The sequence below is a fragment of the Ischnura elegans genome, chromosome 2 (assembly GCF_921293095.1).
Source record: "Ischnura elegans chromosome 2, ioIscEleg1.1, whole genome shotgun sequence".
NCBI classification, from domain to species: Eukaryota; Metazoa; Arthropoda; class Insecta; order Odonata; family Coenagrionidae; genus Ischnura; species Ischnura elegans.
In genome coordinates this window covers 75,837,891-75,856,704 of record NC_060247.1, presented here as the reverse complement: position 1 = coordinate 75,856,704, position 18,814 = coordinate 75,837,891, and the positions used below count along the sequence as shown (strand labels likewise).

Below are 18,814 nucleotides of genomic sequence, written 5' to 3'. Positions count from 1 at the left end.
ATATATCTCAGACGAATGCCCCATAAATTACTGAAAATTCCAAAACCGTTATATATCCTCACCAAAGAAGCTGTACTTGTAAAGTTGCTCTATCATGGGTAAATTGCGCGCACTTTGCCAACAATTAGATAAACCGGTAAAGCCGGATTTTAATTTTAAGATACTCTTTGGCTTTCGCAAATATTGTGTCTTTTTCCATTCTATAATCTTTTAGCTACGAAATTTGCTGACGTGGATCACATTATGTAATTTCCACATCGACCTGTAAATTTGGCCTTTCCACCGACAAAGATTCTTTACTTTAATTCATTTGAAGTCGAACATCATGATCATAAAAAATTAATAATTCAAAGATTAGTTTAACGCAGCTCCTCTTTCGCTCCGGTCAGCTGGTAATGAAACGCGTACAGTTTTACATCATATAACCAGATCCATGTATCCATTTTCTTTGCCGTTCTACTTGTCCTTTATTGTCTTCGTAAGATCTTCATGTCTTGGGCTCGTTCTATGAAGTATGAAGAATTGTGATTTCAGTGGCAAAATGTATAGGATGATTAAGTTCATCTTGTTGCTTCAAACATCCCATAATCCATGGCTGTCGAAAAAAACACTTGGGTAGCTTCCTCCCTCTTCCAATCTGGCAGCAGCCTCGAGTATCTTGCGTTCTAGCGTCGATCAGGTCAAACATCTTGCTATTTTGGTGTTTCATGCCTTCTTCGTCATATCCTTATCCGTTCAGGTAGTTCCGGATTTTTTTTACCGTTTTATTTGAACCTGAGGTTTGCACATGATAGCCGCGGAAATTGGCAGGGCTACGGAGTCAATGAGTTTGGAAAATTTTGTTGCTCATTCACTCTCCTCCTTCGAGTTTCCAATATCCGGGGTTGAAGAGTGAGTTAAATTCGCATCCAACTAAGTTCGTCATAGCTCTTGTATGCGCTATTCACTTATCTCCTCATGCTTTTGATAATTCTTCGTTGCAGATATTAGAGACCCCTTGTCATCCTAATTTAATATTCTACTTTATACTTATTTGAGAGTATGCAGCAATGTATTTACTATAGGTTCAATTTGAAACAAAAAAAACGTATGAATTTTGATTATTTTTATCGAGCACAGATAGAACAACGAGCAGGGACAAATTGGAATGTTCATAAACATGGCGTTTAAGTCGTTCTTTGTAGATATTCCTATTATTTCTGACCAATCTACTCCGCAACTCTACTCAATCGACTTCTATGAAGGAGTTTAATCTCTCGCATTGAAATATATTCTTTATACCCCTACCCATTGAGTATTTTTCCTCACCTCCCTATGTCTCGGCGACTTTGCTGCTTCTAATGCATGGAAACGATTGTAAGTCATGCCAAAAGGAACCTTAGTCCTTTGTGTGTTTTTAATATTTTCGCGACTGAATGGAGTGCCCTGGGTAAGGTTTGTCTGGCGGACGATGATCTTGCTGAACCTACCTACCGAGCTGAAAGCGAAGAAGATCGTGCAACGTCCACTCTCTTCGCCATTCACCGAGTATCGTTGTCTTTTTCCGATCGGGCGGTGGTCGAGATTCGGGGTAATGACATCTTCTTCGCGGGACACTTTCCATTAATCTCTTCCCATGAATTACGCTCCCGAAGGCGATTGTCTTGATCAATCAGCGTATATGGATTCCGTTGGCCATCGACTCCGCTCGATTTGCGCATTAACAATCGTTTTCGAAAGAGAGAATATGGGAAATATACTCCGAGTTCGACGTTACTTTTCGTATGCGGATTTTCGCGGAGAAAAAAATAAAAATGAGTAATAACTTAAGAGGACTCCCAGACGGTACAGTTTTCCCTGGTGCTTAGAGAGAGAGGGGAGTCTGTGCTTCCACTCTTATTGCGTTCTCCATTCAGCAGAAGGAGACCCATTGTGTTTCCGAGTTTCCAATATTCCCCCGGCTGGAATCAGCTTGTTCCAGTTCCAGGTTTTTTCGTCGTCTTCTCCGTCGTGTGTGCTCGCTCCAGCTCCAGGGATCCGTTTTCGGTTGTTCCGCGCCCCGGTTCTTTGCGGTATTAATTTCACTCCAGCCCGATTGTTGTTTTTTTGACCTGGGGCATGAAGGCGAGGGTATTAAGAGAGAAAAAAATATCAGGAGAATTTACATTATTTCCGCCGAGGTAAACGACCGTCATGACGTGGTGTTACGAGGTTGATTGGCGCCGCCTCCCCTGCGTGTGACTTGCGGATCGATAAACGAATATAGCTGCGGAAGCGTGCTGATGCTGTCAGATGAGGCGTCAACGCCAGTTGCGTGGTGCGGGAAGGTCAGGCGGCTCGCCCATTGGCGTCTCATTCCGCCGGCGGTGGCGCGTAACCCAATTTCCTTCATTAATCGTTCTGTCTTTATTTTTTATTTTCGCGGAAGCCCATTCATTTTTCATTGCACGTGGTATTATCTGTGACATTATATTTTATTGTATTTTGGAGCAGCTAATGGTGTTAAATTGTTGTTAGCCTATCCTAAAATCCGTAACTTATTGGATGAATTTGCCAAGCTCTCTTGACTGGAAAGGCATAGAGTCATAAGTCACAAAATATTGGGATCTGAGCCATGCGGCCTTTAATAGGAGTGGTGTAAGGAAAAGTTTCGAACAGCCGTAACCTAAGAAAGTTGCGGCTTTTTCGAGAATTTCCATGAACCTTTTGTATTCAAGGCGGAAGAGCTTAGATCCTCATATCTTATAAATCGTTTTAGTTAGGCTAGGTCACATATAGAGACAACTTTTAAACGATATTGTGCCATCTTAATCTCGGAACTTTACGCAATATTATGGATGCAAAGTAAGAATATACGAAACATTATTTCCAGGAAAATATTTTTAATATGATCGGAATTTAGGAACCCATTCATGAAATCGGAATCTTGTGTATATGTGACTCAAGGGATCATTTTCTCATTCTTACGCACCCGTCATCTCATATGTTGGTCCACGACGGAAGTGCTGGTTGAGCAATGTTCAGTGAGCATCTATGTCGTATCTATGAGCCTGACTCGTTTCGAAAACGACGGATCTACTCGCGGGGTATTTTTTTCTATTATGCCTCCTCCCATACTCGGCCCAATGGCAATAATATTCATGGAAACGTTCCATCAACTCTTTTTTTCTACGTGTCCTGTGTAAACGTGATGAAAGAATCGTCCCGGTTGCCCTTCTCATTATCGGGCGTTATCATATGGATTTAGGGAGAGGACCCAAGTAGGAGCCCTCCGGAGTGGAAGGCAAATATTATCCCGGATTCCCAGCGGGGTAGTTCACTTGGGCTTGCTTTCGCACCGCGGAGACGGAAAATGTGCGAAAATTCTCGGCTCCTCTTTGCTCTTGTGTTTTCGTTCGTTTTCAGTGAGATCCCTCCCGGCTCGTTATCCCCAACCCCAAAAAATAAAACACTACCGGTATTAATTCCAAAAAAAAGAGAAGTAAGAGGTTTGTTTTGGTGTTTTCATTGAAAATGCGGCTGCGGGTGAAATAACAGCACCATTCCCTTCCATTCCTTTCCACGCAAGGGAAACAAACTCACTTTTTCATATTGTCAACTCGCTGATAAGTACTTATTCCATGTAACGTGCTATTGAAATTGGAATAAGAATTTTTTTCCTTATTTTCGGCTTGTGTGGCGGTGGGTTAGAGTTTGTCGACTGCCAAAGCGAAGGTCGCGGGTTCGAATCCTGGATAGGTAGTCCCTATGAAGGATATGGGTTATTGTGATTGTTAATTGTCAAAATATTCCCTTTCGTAAAAGGTCACACTTTTCGGGGCAAATGGACAGAAAAATGGTCGACTAAAGTTTAATCCTTTGTTCTGGTGTAGGGTTTGAGATAAGTATCTTGCATTGGCTGTGGTTGCTAAATTAATAGAATACGGTCATTGGTGAGACTTTTTTGGCTTATCATTTTCGGGTTGCTGTTCCTTGGTCGTTTTCTATCTTCGTGCGACTATGCCTGGCGATGTGTAGTATCTTACAGCCGAGGCGTAATCGCTCTTCTTTCGGTTAGTACTTGAGGCTAAATCAATGTTTTTCCGACTGTCCTGTGGGTATTTTGTATGTACATACAAGGGACGTAATCCTATGGGATCGTTGAATCGCGGTTTACTCAGAGCATTATCGCCAATTGGGATCGCTCGAGTCCGAGCCACTGGGTCATTCAAGGCAAAATGATTTACATGACATTGACATTACGATCTTTTTGAGCGGGCCTAATCTACTTGTGCAAACGGATAATTTTGGATGTAATAGCTCGAAGTTCCAGTGTGGGTTGAGTCCTGAAAAAAACTGGGTTGGATGAGGTTTTAAAGCATGGGCTGCCATTTTTTTGGTCCAAGAAATGTATGAAAATTTTCAATTCTGGATTTATTTGATCGTATTTAGTTTGCTAGTTGTAATCACAACATTGTTATAATGTATATAACGGACTTGAGAAGATTTGTACGTGCTATCTTCAAAGTCATTCCATTACTTGGTAGGAATCATATTTTGTTCGCCAATAACATTTTATTTCATTAAACAATAGGAATGTTTATCATACCAATAGCCTCTTGAAATCATGGAGTAATTTGCGCGTTTATTGCCGAGAAAATTTGGTGGTATGTAAGTAATGTAAATATGTGTATCAATAAATGGTGATCGTGTTGAAGGCCGCAATGTTTCACTAAAAATTTCGTGTCACGATTTTTGTAGTAGGTTTAGTAGTAGGTAGGTTTGTTAGGTAGGTTTTATAGTAGGTTCCGCCTGTGTTGTTGGTGCGGTTTTTCAAGTCCATGGTTATCGTTTTTTGAGGTCTGGATTTTACATGGGTGTCGCCGATCGCTTACACTCGGGCTGGCAGGAGTAAAACTGTAACACAGGGATGTCAAACACATCGTCATTCGCCCGGGGCTAAGACGTGCCCTGCCCACGATTCGCCTGGCCTGTAAACGCTATGAAGCGGGTGGTTTCGGCCCTTCTCGTCATGGTAACGTCCTTGGCCTGTGAAATTAAATCACAGGGGTTGCCCCTTTTCAAGTGACCTAAGGTGCTTTGGCTAGTTTGACGTTCAGTTCGTTCCCCCATGAAATTAGATTAATGTCACTTTTATTTTCATGCTGGTTGGGGTAACTCGTGTCAATTTAATTGGTGTGTCTACAGAATATTTTTTATTCTTTGTGTTTCTCCTGGAAATACTAGGGTGTATCAATATTGAGATGAGCATGGGTGACCAAACATTCACGTCAGAGTTCAAGATTTTCCAGCGTATGCTTGAAATTTTTTCTGATGCTTTGACATTTATAAAAAGAATATAAGACTTGTTTTTCTCTGAGGAAATTTGTGTGTTGAAATTATGTTAGTGTCACTTTTGTAATTTTTATATTTTAAATCACGAATTATGATTTTTCCGTGTATAACAAATAATTGTATTTTAAAAAAGATGTGGGGCATACATTTTTAAACTATTTTTTAAATTTCTCATTAATTTCTTCTGATTCAGATGTGGGAAAGCATTTTGGGATTTGCGTATTTATTTTGACAATTTATTTGGCCAGAATTCCGATGATTGATTTTTTATAATGGAGCGGGGGCATTAGAGAGGGTCGAATAGCCGCCCGAATAGTCTCGCAAGTATGGCAGAGTTTCCGGGCAAATATTAACTCGCAATTGGTAATGTCAATGTTTGCGAATGTTCGCGGCTTTTCCTTGTTTCTTGCGGGGGTTCCTAAAATGTTCGAGTAACTCTTAGGATAATCGATTATAGAAATTCCATTTTAAAATTGGAGGCGTAATTAAGTCAATCATTACTCTTGAATTTCCGTTACCTCGACCGGATGAAATTCTTCGATGGAATATGCCATATTTACAATGGTAAATATGAATGAAATTCCTTGGAAGAATGCCGTTAAGTTTCCTAATTGGTTCTACGGGATTTCATGTCGTAGTTAATCACTCAATCCATATTTACACAAAGCCCTCCAAGATACCTTAAGGCTGTTAGCGAGGGGGTGAGTTATTATAAAATGCACGTCGTTTTACCTTTCATTACGTTGCCTAAATATAAAACATGCTCAAACACATATAACCATAGATTTGAGTGGCATAATTCCTCCCCTCTTCCTACTCTGGCTCCAAGCGTGGGAACACCACGTTGGTTTTGCATTTTTCTATATTCTGGATAAACTCATCGATTGTGTTGATTTCTTAATTTTTTTCTTGAGATTCTTCGCCTTTTGACGATCATTTCGTTTTAGAGAAATGTACACAATGACAAATACGAAAAATGCCCTATAATGGTATGTTTCTATGCATTGCCGCTTCTGATGTCAATTGTCTCAACCCTCATTACCAGCAGGTGCAGTTCGATTAAAATTTGACGGCCCCTCAGTAAAAAAGTTAGCTTAGAGTGTAATAAAAAAAATTCTGGAATATAAGTCGTCGTTGCACTCGTGGCGTTTATTGCGTTAGCGGTATCATGTCGCCAACTGCTGGCCCACACCCCACGCATTCCGCGGCGCTCTTGTGACAGACCATAGGCTGTGAGTGCTGTCCACATCCCAACGCACTGTGTGTGCAAAGTGCAGTTTCCCTTATATGGCCATACGGAGGGAGAAGCAAGCGGACACGTGAGTCGGGTGGGATGTGGGAAAGAAGAAACTGATGAGATATAATGAGGAGCAGAGTATCAGGGGTGGTGAGGAGTGAGGGGAGGAGAGGAGTTTGCTTGGGAAATTTCATCTCTAGAACGGGTGCATGGGGGGAGTTTGGTGGGGCCTGTGGAGAACATGGGCCCCTGTACATTTAACTACAATAATAACAGAATGATCAAAAATTTAATAAATTTTTACCTTAGCACTTCAAATGCTGTTTTCATGGAATAATTTAAACGAATTATCTTGGGGAATTTCTGTTCCCCAGGGAGGTGTTCCGTAGGCCCTTAATCCCCGGCAGGATTGCCTCCCCTCCCAACATAGAACTCTAAACTTCCGCAATGAACGGGTGCGATGTAAAATTAATTTTAACCTTCCGGGATACATGACATGCCTTCTGTAATAGTTCAAAAGTTACTATTCCTGTAAAGACGTTCATGGAAGGCCACTAACCTTTAATCAAACCATTTTCCACCTTGGAAGTGAAATGTCACCCCTTAATTAAGCTACCTCCTGTAACCGTATCGCATATTGAGGCGCGAGTCGAAGGCTGTAAGATCTCATTTCGTCTGTCGCTCATGTCTAAGGTGGAGCCATTGATGATTATCTATTTAACTTCATCAAATGCAGGGAAGTGAGATGGGTTTTCGGTTCGCTGCGACGGACGTGCCTTATAATGCGATTCGAACCTCGTGGTTTCGATTTGCAAAGATTCGCGTGTACATGGGTGGAGTGAACACCCTAGCTCCTTCCGGGAGAAAATCGCTTTCATGTAGATCCATAACATATGCATGATGCACCCACCTTTACGCCTGTCACAATAATTATTGCACTTGAAATGTATTAATTTCGTCATTTGAAGTTAATATTGTTGGAACGCGTCATTTTCAGAGAATGCAAGCATAAGCAAATGCATGTAGTAGCTATATCGTTCCATACATTCGTACATTCTTTTTTTGCAATTTTATTAACCCTTCAGTTAAGGTTGAATCAAACAAAAGGTTTACCTAGATGAAATAAGTGCTCTCACATACATTTTTATTACGTGTTGCCAGGTCTTTTATTAATTCTATTCTGATTTTTATCAGCCTTTCGAAGTGTTGGGATGACAGTTTTTTAATTGTATAGTCATTGGGATTGATTGCTGATTCTTCGTATTCTTTTTAATTAATTTTTGGTATTATGACGCCATCGTATTTAGTATTAATCTGAGGAACTTCGTGTCTGACACGCTGTTCCTGCTTAAGGGGGAGTCGTGGATAAGTATTCATATGACGTCATTGAGTGCAGCAATGGTATATGGGGTTTCGCATCGACGGACGTGTCGTTTAATTGCATTCCAACCGCGTGGTTTCGATTGCCGAGACTCTCTGCCTACGGCATCTCTTATTCCGTGGATGCTGCGCCCCGCACTGAAGGAGACAAGCAGTCCCCGGCCCGCCATCTTGCATTAATGCCGTAATAGGTAGACCCCATCATGCCGGTATTCGATTATACGATAAAATTGGCACGTAATGACTTTACGGCGCCCCCCTTAAAAGCCTTTATGTGGGCTCCTGTACACGGTCGAGTTGACTGAACCTTACGGTGGCTGGTTTCCCTTCTCTGGCTCCCCTGCTGCCGAGAGAGAGAGGTTGGAATCTCGACTGATATGCAATTTTAATCATGAATTAAAAGCTCTCCCCTTAGAGTGCTCCCTTCTCGGAGGGAAATGAAGAACTTCATTGCCGTGCACCAATCCAGTAGGCTCTCTTGAGAAGGATATTTGATGGGTGGCTCGGTTATTGCTTCTTCGGTTAACCGTTTCTGTAGTTATCTTCCTGCCATTCGCGGTACGCCTCTACTGATTACCTTATTCGAGTTATCTTTGAATGCGTCGCGCGGCTGTTGTCATGCATATCCCGCCCTTGGAAGCTAACGAGTTTAAATTCTACTTGGATGTGAGTCACGTTGCTCTTCAATGCAGAGTCTACATTTATTTCGAGCTAATATCTTTGCACGTCTAATTCGATTAAATAAATTCTATCATACTCCATCAAAATATTCTTGAATTGCCTAAAATCGTTCTGAAATTGCCAGTCAGATCTTACGTCGTTTTCGACTGAAGGACCGAGATTAAGGCGTGTTTACTTAAATGATGATATTACCTTCGAAATAGGGACGTAATATCTTCTGCATTGGGGTATTTAGGAGTAAGTTTGATAGGAAATCGTCCCAATCAATAATTTGGTACTGATAAATATCCTCTGGAATTTTGTTTGCTACATTCCTTTCCTTGACATGCTATTATTTTTTATTTATTTTTCTCCATTAATGTTTATAATTATTTCGGGTAGTTATATGACTTAAATCCCTTTCATTTAGATCCTTTCCCTGCTAGTTCGAGGTGACTAACATTAAAATGCTGTTTTGATGGTACGTGTTATTATTCCAATTGCTATACTCTGACGCATTTACATGGCTACATCGGTGTAGGTTATTCGTTAATTGAAATTGCTCCTTCTTAAGCAATTGACGCTAGTATTTGCTTGTTCGTAAGCTCGTCTTCCTTCAAGAATTGTTCTCGAGGAGCTCGGTAGCTCCATCAAAAAGGTTTAAGTCTGAGATTTACTGAGGCGAAAGACGCTGTTTCCAACATCATTACGTGGGAATTAGGTTAATGACGTTTCATCCTCTTCTTTTCTCAAAAACTCAACCTCTTCCATATATCCTTTCCCCTTTACGACCGAAAACCATTATCCTTCCTGCTACGCGTTACGAAGCATCCTTTTGAATAATAACTCGGGCGAGGCGAAGCGGTGGCTGTATTGATTTCCGGAGAGGATGTTCGATCTGTGTACTCCCGCAAACCTTTTCGGTCCAAACTCCCCGTAAGCCGCTTTCCAAAACAATCAGTCACGTCTTGCATTGCCTCCCTCGGTAGGATCGCAAGATATCGAATGAATAATGAAATGCCGATAACGTCATGGAGTTAAAACAAAGGAGAAGAGGAGGATTCGCCCTCAGTTTTGGTTTCCTTGAATGATGAGGACGCATCAAGGGTGGTAAACCATCTATAAAGGACTGGGACGTGAATAATTCTTCTTTTTTTCATTTAAGACCCTCGTGAAAAATCAGCCCTGTCCCCTGCAGCGTCGGGAGAGTTTTGTTTTCGTCGTGTTAGGGTTGTCATAATTTTTTTCCAAGATTTGAGAAGGAGGGTACTATTTATATAAATGGACGTTCTTCGGCCGTAAAATAGTTGAAAGAAATGAAATCCCGGAGACCTGACTCTTTTTTTGGGCGAAAAGTAAGACCCAGTGTGTTGGGTATTAGGCTAGTTAGCTAATAATTTTATTGACTACTTACCGCACAATCATCGAGGGAAGTATTATGTTCTCACTGATAGCATTCGACCTCTAGTTGATAAATCGAAAAGGAAACGAATGTTAGCGTAAAATAGCTTTCTTCGACGGTTTATTCCATATCTGAGGACGTCGAATCAAGTATTCACTGTTGTAATTGAATCAATCCTTTGGGAAGTTTTACAACTTACGTTACGTTCCAATGAAATAACCTTTGATGGAGTTTTTTATTGGGAGAACTTAATATGGCAGTCGAGGAAGTATTGTAAAAAATAGGTTGGTATCTGAATGATAACTTAGTTGGCCGCATTATGAGGCACAATGGCCATATGAAAGCAATCGTCGATTACAGGTTGACGGAAAGAAGGGCAAAGGAGTGCCCCGGAATGAGTCACGTGGAAAAGAAGTATATCAAACAGAGGAAATATGTCCCATGAAAAGGACATCAGATAGGCGAGCAAAATGGAGAGCTGTGTCAAACCAATCTTACCATTAATATAAGACACGGTCTCAGGCGTTATTCTGTGGAATTGTTTCATTGTTGAATGAAATATAATAACTTTGTTTTATTCCACACTTTCTTTTAAATAGTACGACCCGGGCTTCAACATCTAGTGTTATCATCAGGTGTCAACATCTAGTTTTATCACCTGATGATAACAATAGATGTTGAAACCCGGGTCGTACTATTTAAAAGAGTGTGGAATAAAACAAAGTTATTTTATTTCATTCAACAATCTTACCATTGTTGCGTTATGATGCTGGTGGTATTTGAATTTTCAATTTATAATTTATTTCTACTATGGCGTCCGGGGTACTTTCCAACCTTTAAACCTGTGACACCCGTGGTTCTTTTCCTATGGAATCCATAGATCGCGGGGTCCCCTATTTTCGTCCTAGCCACGCCAAAGCGGCGCCTGGTCCTGCGTTCATGCTTTGGAATTATATCGGTCGAATTCTCGCAATGGAAGAATCGAAGTGATTACTTATGTTAAGTAAATTTATTTTTCGGTTCGCTGGCACCCGATCCGGGCGCAATATTAAATTTGTCTCTAATCAAATTCCCGCATCGCGTGAAATGTGACGGTCGCTTATGTAAATGACAGCGTTGGATGAATTCCTATCTCCCGTCTCGCTGGTGCACTTCAAAAGTGAATCACATTTAATGAACCTCCACCCATCATTTTTTGTGTGCACATTCTATATTTATTTTTATTAAACTTTATTTTTCTATAGCACTCTTTTTCCCCGGCTCCTTTGAAGACCTGCTCCGACCGGTTTTATTGTTTCCTACTATTTACTCGTACGGAGGAATGCTTTGATGTATTCCTGTAATTATCTGGATTCCGCGTTCATGTTTATCGCGAATTTTTCGGAAATAATATTCCTGGTATAATATAATTCCATGGGTGCTATTACTTTTTCATAATTTTTCTCGCCTAATTTAGGAGACACATAATTAACTCTGGACAGCTGTTTTTTTCGTAACGCATTAAATGTTTAAAGCGTTACTTTTTGCGAAAGATATTTATGAGAAAGTAGAGGTTATGGAGTAATTGCTTTTTGATGCTTTTCCTGTTTCTCAATTTTTTACCTCAGCAATTTTATTCAAAGGAAGAATCTATAAACTGAAATTTTCAAGGAGATAGAAGTTTTTAACAATTACCTAATAAGTTATGTAAAAAATGAAAATGCTCGCACGGAAGAAATGCGTCCTCTTAACAATTTGCTTCCGAGGTCTCTTGTTGGCTATTAGGCTAATGATAATCTTGAAATCATCTAATTTTGGAAAGTCCTTTTTAGAGTTGTGTTGGATATATTTTACGTTAGTTTGGTGTTAATTTGCTGAGCCATTGTGTTCAACTACAAAGTTAGTGTATTTTTTATTGCTTCAGCAATCGGTGTGAAATATGGATTCTCGTCTCCCGCGTCTCATCCTTGTCTCGTGGGGGACATGCAATGCGATGGAGTTCATACTGAAAACGACCCTGCTTTGAAATGGGCGTGCCTTTACGTTGAGGCTGTAGAAACGTACTTTTCGCATAAGCACGCATAAATGCGGGGATCCACTGGGAGCGTGGATTAACCCAGATATGCCGGTATAAACGTGCAAAAATGGTGTTTCCGCGCGCATTAAGCACAAGGGGGATGTTGAGGCCCGCCACCACCGACGCTCGCTTTTTGTTTCGGAGGCGAGGAGGCTTCTTTCGGATGAAGTTAATCACCACTAAGCGGGGGCCCGCTGCTCATTGTTTTTCGGCAAGTTCATTTCGCGTCGCCAGAGGGTGTGGAAGGAAGAGGTGGGGGCTGGGTGGTGATGGTGCGTGGGTCGTCCCATTCCGACACACGAGGGGTGTGGGAGCGGCTTTTGCAATTCCGCACGGTCTTGCTTCCCTCAGCGCAAGTCTCGCTTCTTTTGTTTTTTTTTTTCTTCTTCTTTGCCGCGGTGCTCTCCGTGCTTTCTTCCTCGAGTTAACCTCCGCAAGCCCTCGGGTAAGTGCGCCGTTCGGAGGCGTGAGTAGCATTCGGTGCACGCCTCGGAACAATGCCACGCCTTTTATCGCGCGGCGGAAACCGTATGATATGGAGGAGGGTCATGCAGTACGTGGAGCCAGGCGTCCCCACTGGCAAGGCACATGCGTCTCTCGGGAGTGTTAACTTTTAGGGCCGTATGGGGGTGCTGAGGTGCCGTGCGGTGGTTCTTGAAAATGGTTTGTCTCTAAAGATTTTGAACCACCATACAGAATCATTCTTATTGAAAATGAGTCATGAAGCGTTTTAAACTGAATGTGTCATCTCAAGACTCCTATATTAAGGTTAATTGCTGCATAGTTTGTACTAGCTACGTAATTGATTTCCAAGGCAACATACATTGTGTCTTTTCTTACTTTACATAACATTTATAATTAATTAATCCAACAGAAATAAATTTAATAGTTATTTATTTCCTCAGAGTCCAGTTTTTGCAGCCTGCTATGGAAGTTTCTATAGAGTTCGAAATGCCGTATTGTATCAATCTTATTGAAAAGGAAATATTGAGTTTTTTTAAACTTATTATCAAGACTACGCAAGACTTTTATACTGAAGTTATTTGATGTGTAGCATGTATAAGTAACAAACTTGACTTTCATGAAGTTTTTTTCATATTGTAGAAAACGTTTTGAAATAATTTATTAATCTAAGAGAAATAAATGGAATGTTTAGTTATTTTGTCACAATCCACTTTTCTCAGCCTGCTTTGGAGGTTCAGGCTCAGATTCAGGAGTCATTATTCCCCCATACTTTCATTACATGTGATGCTTTTTAAATATTTTTTTAGTCGTTATGTATTTTTCGAGTGAAAAGTTTTCTTTTAGATTTGCTTCACTAGCCATTTACTGAAGCTAAATTGAAATCAACGAATTCACTGAAGCTTAGGAAGGCCAATCGCATTTGCGACGCTCTCACCTGTAATTCCAAAGTAAATCTTGTGGGACAGAGGCGTTGCTTGATGAAATAGTCCCGATTTTTATTTGAAGTTTGTTGGACATCATTTATGGGCCTATTTATTGTATTAATTCTATTGGGAAAGGTCCTTTAATAATTTGTGATGTGTACATTCGTGCTTTGTTCCCCCATTTTTATTAGAAAAGGAACTCGTGTGTTATTTACCAGGGAATCTGCGAGTGGAAAAGGGGTTTAAGGGACAAACCCTCAGCGTAATGTTTAGGATGTTGAGTCTGCCCTCTCAAAACGAATCAACTCACCGAAAATAGGTCTTTTGAAGGCTCTGTTTTTGTGCCATATTTTAGCATTTAATTTCTTTATTGAAAAAATTACTCTGATCTCTGTCTTAATGCTATTTTACGTCACCGCAGTTGTAGCTATAACTCAAAAAGGCGTAATGCAAGGTATGAATTCCGTCGCGTACTTAACACTGCAGTTATGCGGCTTTTATTCGCCCAACCCATTTACCTTGAAACCCTTCCCTCCCTTGAAAGATTTCCAGCAACGCACTCGCAGCTCGTGGCCCTTCCTCCTTTTCTTTTTGGAAGGGGTTCGTTCAGATGTGGGGGGGGGGGGGCACAGGAACGTTTGCTTCACCCTCCCTCCCTTGGGGGACTTGTAACTCGGTTTTGCGAGACGTCGGATTAGGCAGTCGGTCACGAGAGGGAAGGGAATTGGGCTGGAAGATGAAAACAAAGTGGTTTTGCTTTTATTTTTTTTCTCTCACACACACACACGTACACTCTCTCTTCTCACACCGCGTCGTATAGCCACGAAAGTCAGAAGAGGTCGCTGTGATGGAGGAGGGAGGCGTGTGGGGGGAGCTTTTTCCCGAAAATTTTGCTTGATGCGGGCTGGCCTAATTTTTCGTTGGTGGCTCTCTATGTGGTCGTGGTGGTTTAAGACCATTATAGTCATTTAGGAGCTTCCAAGTGGGACGGAAAGGAGTAATGTGTGTAAATTTATGTTTGTAGAATGGGAGAGGCGCGGGATGTGATTATGCCATTTCATAATTCGTGTCCAACTGTGTCATCCTTATTATTCATATCGTCTTCTCTCCTCCTACCCTGTTTTATTTCAGCATTGGTTTATTCCCATCGTGGGTAGAATAGTAATGTGTCTTGGTACCTCGTCTTTACGGTGTTTTCAACTGAAAGTTTCCGTATATCCGGGATAAATGAGGGTATTTATAACCTAATGAGACTGCAGAAGTGTTTTTTGGTTTAGATGAAATGATAATTCCAAAACGGCTTAAAATATTCATGACGGAATTTTTTATCTTTTATTGCGAAGTAAATGATATTCGTGAATGACAATAATTCTTTCTGGGAGTTTATTCTTCAACCCGCAATTTTTATTTTTCCCCTTCATTATGGCGATTAGTGCATTGCGTATGATAATCATCGCCCTGTTTATAATTACCGGGGCGTATTTAATTACTTTTAGTTTTCCGATGTTATGTATTATTTCCCTTAAGCTAAAAATCTGATTTTTTACATTGGAGAATCGTGAAATTGGACATAGTCAACGATAACTTGTCATCGTACGCTTAATTCTGAATCTATTTTTCCATTCGTCACATTCCCGGTTCTATCTAGCCTGAGTTAAATCACGCTTGTAGTTAACCTCTAAAACGATCTTATTTCTTTGAAACTCCAGGAAAAGGTCTACTGAGTACCTTGAAATGCACCATTAATTGGCCTCACTTGAAGTATAAATGCCAAAATTACCCTATAAAAGGATCTCATTATATGTTATCTTTGCCGACGAATGATGACGAATATTTTAATATTTTAAAATATTGTAACATGTTAGAAGTCCTTCTTCAAAATTAGGAATAATGAAGCCAATGCTTTATATGGACGTTGTCTCGTGTGTCATGAATTGAGCGAGGTATTTTGAATTTTCACCTCGTGACCTTATAAATTAACACAGGATTCGTCCCCCTAATGCTTTTGTGGTGGTGGGGTTCAAGAAACGGCCTTCATACCTCGCCCCAGAAACGTTTTGCATTATTGTATTTCTGGATTTCATGTATATTCATGGTTATAAAAATTCATGAAACTCTTTGGGTCGTGAGGTTGTTAGGGGAAGGATGGAGGCGAATCGAGGCGGGGGGATATCGTAAAAGAAGTGGGGATAACACATTTTAGGAGTTCTCTTGAATTATTTATCCAAAAGGGCTTAGTCCCGGATACGACAGTTTTTCAAAATATTTTTTTATTCGCGAGACAATCGACGTGTTAATAAAAAAAAGGATGTTACCATTCCGGGATATTACCACCTTTATGGACTTCGAGCCGGATTTCTTCCCACACTCTGTTCTCTATCTCTCTCTTCAGACGCCCTTCTCCGATATTTCCCTGCATTCATTTAAGTTCCAGGGGTGGCTCTCAAGAGTTTCCCAGAGAAGAGCCCCGCCCCCCGCTTTAAAGATTCCTCGAGTAGAAAGTAAAGAAAAGTCGGCCCTGCTAGGGAGGCGGGCGTCCTTGCAATGCCTGGCGTGGAATGCAGGCGCGTCATTTTCCAGATAAAAGTTTTTTAAGCACACATATTTGAAGAGGATTCAAACTCTTCGCGGGTGAATCAAGTCTTCCTCGCCCTGAAACTCCGCCGTGTGGTAATAAATGGGATGGGAAAACTGACGAGTGCCAATTCCTGTTTACGAGTTTCTTCTTTTTTTTCTTTTAAAGTTTGAGCATTGCGTTTTCTTTTTGTTCGTTTCGCTGTCGATTCATTGTTTGTTGAGAAGGTGGAGATTATTATCGGTTTTGCGAGAACATTGAGGTTTCCTGTCGCTTTAACTGTTAAGCTTTCAATGACGCTTTCGCCCGCTGGGTGGAGGGTCACTGAGTCATTTCACTGAAGGCAAGCTTAAGTGTCGAATTCATCGCTCTGGAGCCGGAGTCATTTTCGACTCTTAAGATTAGTTGGTGGCTTCGTGAGAGGTTTATCAATGAGGAATGAAATAACGTTGCATAAAAGCTCGTATTTTGATTTCTTGTTCTTTTAACTTACATTAATCCAAGTGTACATTAATCCTCAGTGTGAACTGGATATTATCGAAATCTTTTTGATTGTTCCAGCAATTTTTCTCATCAGTAAAAATTTTGTGAGCTATAGGATATAATTTGCGTTTCTCCTTAGTAATTGCTAGTTATGTTTAAGTAAAGCCGTGTTGCCTCGGGAAGACCCTCGAATTTCATCATGAAAGCCGTCGCTTCTTTATGACCTGTGCAATATGCTCAGTGTGCATTTGTGGATTAGAACTCAAGTGTTTGGTGGTGGAAGTTAATGTTTGGAGTTTATTGTGACTGTTGTTGAAGAAGTTAGAGGATCGGACTCTCAATTGTGGTTCTTTTACCGTTATCGTTGGCTATCCAATAATATGGACGCAATGCTGGGGTGCAAGTGCATTCATTATATTGTAATAGGTCAGCATGAATATTACGTCTCTCCACGAAGTCATAACTTCTATTTTAGATGACATTGCGATACGTAAGTGTTGCCATTAGTCTGAAAGACGCATGTGATATTTTGAAAATTGAATGGAGAAAAACGCGTAATATCTAAGATCAATCGTTCAGAGAAGGCCCATCGAAACCTACTTTAATGTCCTTGTCAGTGTTGGAATCCAAACACAGGCGAATGGGTGGAGGGAGAAAATAATATGCCAGCTAAATCATTGCTGATCGCCTTATTTGATAATTCCCCAACATTGAGAGGGGAATTTGCTTGGATTAGAGCCCTAATCCTTCATGAATAAGTGATGACTTAGCGCTCCTCGGACTGCGGCCAGGTGTTATTCCCTTCCTGGAAGCATGTTTACGGAAGCCTAGTAGATTTTTATATTATCTCCCGGCTGAAAAAAAGCTTGAATCGCTGAGAAGCTTGCCCTTTTCCCTTGTTTATTTTTTTGTCGGATCCGCACGCGTGTACCAAATTCCGCGGGCGCTCCCAGAACTTCCTCCTCGGCCCCTCGAAGTCAGGCAGCACGCCATGCGAAATCGGCCCTTCCCCCGATACACACCCTCCCCTCTGGCGATCCTTTATATCCTTGATGTGCTCCTGGTCAAGGCTTGGCTCGTTCGTTGAGAAATTGAAGGTACCAAAAGTTATTTAAACTTTCTAGGTCCTAGTTCTTCATGGGGTGATGATTTCTGGGTTTTCCCGGGTCAAAATTTGGAAAACCATCGTTTCCTCTCTTTAATTTCGAGTTTCGATTCTATAATTCATCGATGGGTACCGATTTCACTGGTAGGGAGCATATATATATTTTTTTCTTTGATCACCTCGTTGACGATTGATGCGTAAATTTTTTTTGCTCCAGGGCTGGATTTGCCAAAATTTTGAGCCTCTAGCTCTGTCATCATATCATGATAATTTTCAAGCCCCCCTGATCAAGTATATAATATTTAATTTCATGAAATACCACTGAAAGAGTTGTTTTACTATTTTTCATCTTTTTAATATTCCATGCAATTTCCTGGTTGGATTTGAGAGACCTAAATGTAGCCTAATCGCTCCATTTTCTACACCGTGGTCTTTCTTTGTGGTCGAAGGCTACCGTCGACCGACAATACTAATCGTCCACGATCGAGGGACCTATTGTCGGTACAGGGAAATTATCGTTATAGGCGTTCATATTCACACATGATAAAAGCTGTTAGGTTCTTTTCCATATTTTTGATAATGAGCTCGAATACCATTAAAAATCAATTGTGGTTGGGTTTGAAAAATAAAGGGACTCTATCATTCCTTTTTCCCGTTGCCTAGTTTCACGAGTTAGTCTCTTAGTCAAACAATTATTGTATGTAATCATTTATTGGTAAATATAACGTACCATTACCCGTTTATTGTGTAACAATGTAGCTTACTCGTAAGCGGTGGTTGATCTTGGCAAACTATGCGTAAATTTACATACTTTTTCTCTGTAAATAAAGAGATTTCCTAGGGTCGTAGTTCGGGGACTCTTGGTCTAAATAATTGGCGAGCGTTTCCTTGCATCACACCGTCGAACTTGTCACAATGGGACTGCGCTCATGCAAAAAATGACGGAACCTTCACCCCTCGGCCTGTTGTTTTTTTGTCTCGTTTCTTTCCTCGGCTCTGTGTTATCGCCGCGCATGACGAGCGAGCGAGTGCGCGTTCTCGGAATTTAGACGTTTCTTTCGATGCCTGTGTCGTCAGCACCCGTGCCGTTTTAACACCCACATTTCTCGCCTGTCTCCGCTTCACACGCTTAGCTGCCTTATCTCTTCTTAGAAGACTCACCTCGTCGAAGAGGTCGCTTCACATAATCCTGTTCATCATTATCCCAGGGTCTAC

General features: G+C 41.0%; 1 protein-coding gene across 6 annotated transcripts in view; it reads left to right on the top strand.

The window, feature by feature from the left end:
* Positions 1-18,814, top strand: part of LOC124153980 (fasciclin-3) — a 278,922-nt gene that overhangs the window by 8,632 nt on the left and 251,476 nt on the right. The gene's annotated exons all lie outside the window — the stretch shown is intronic.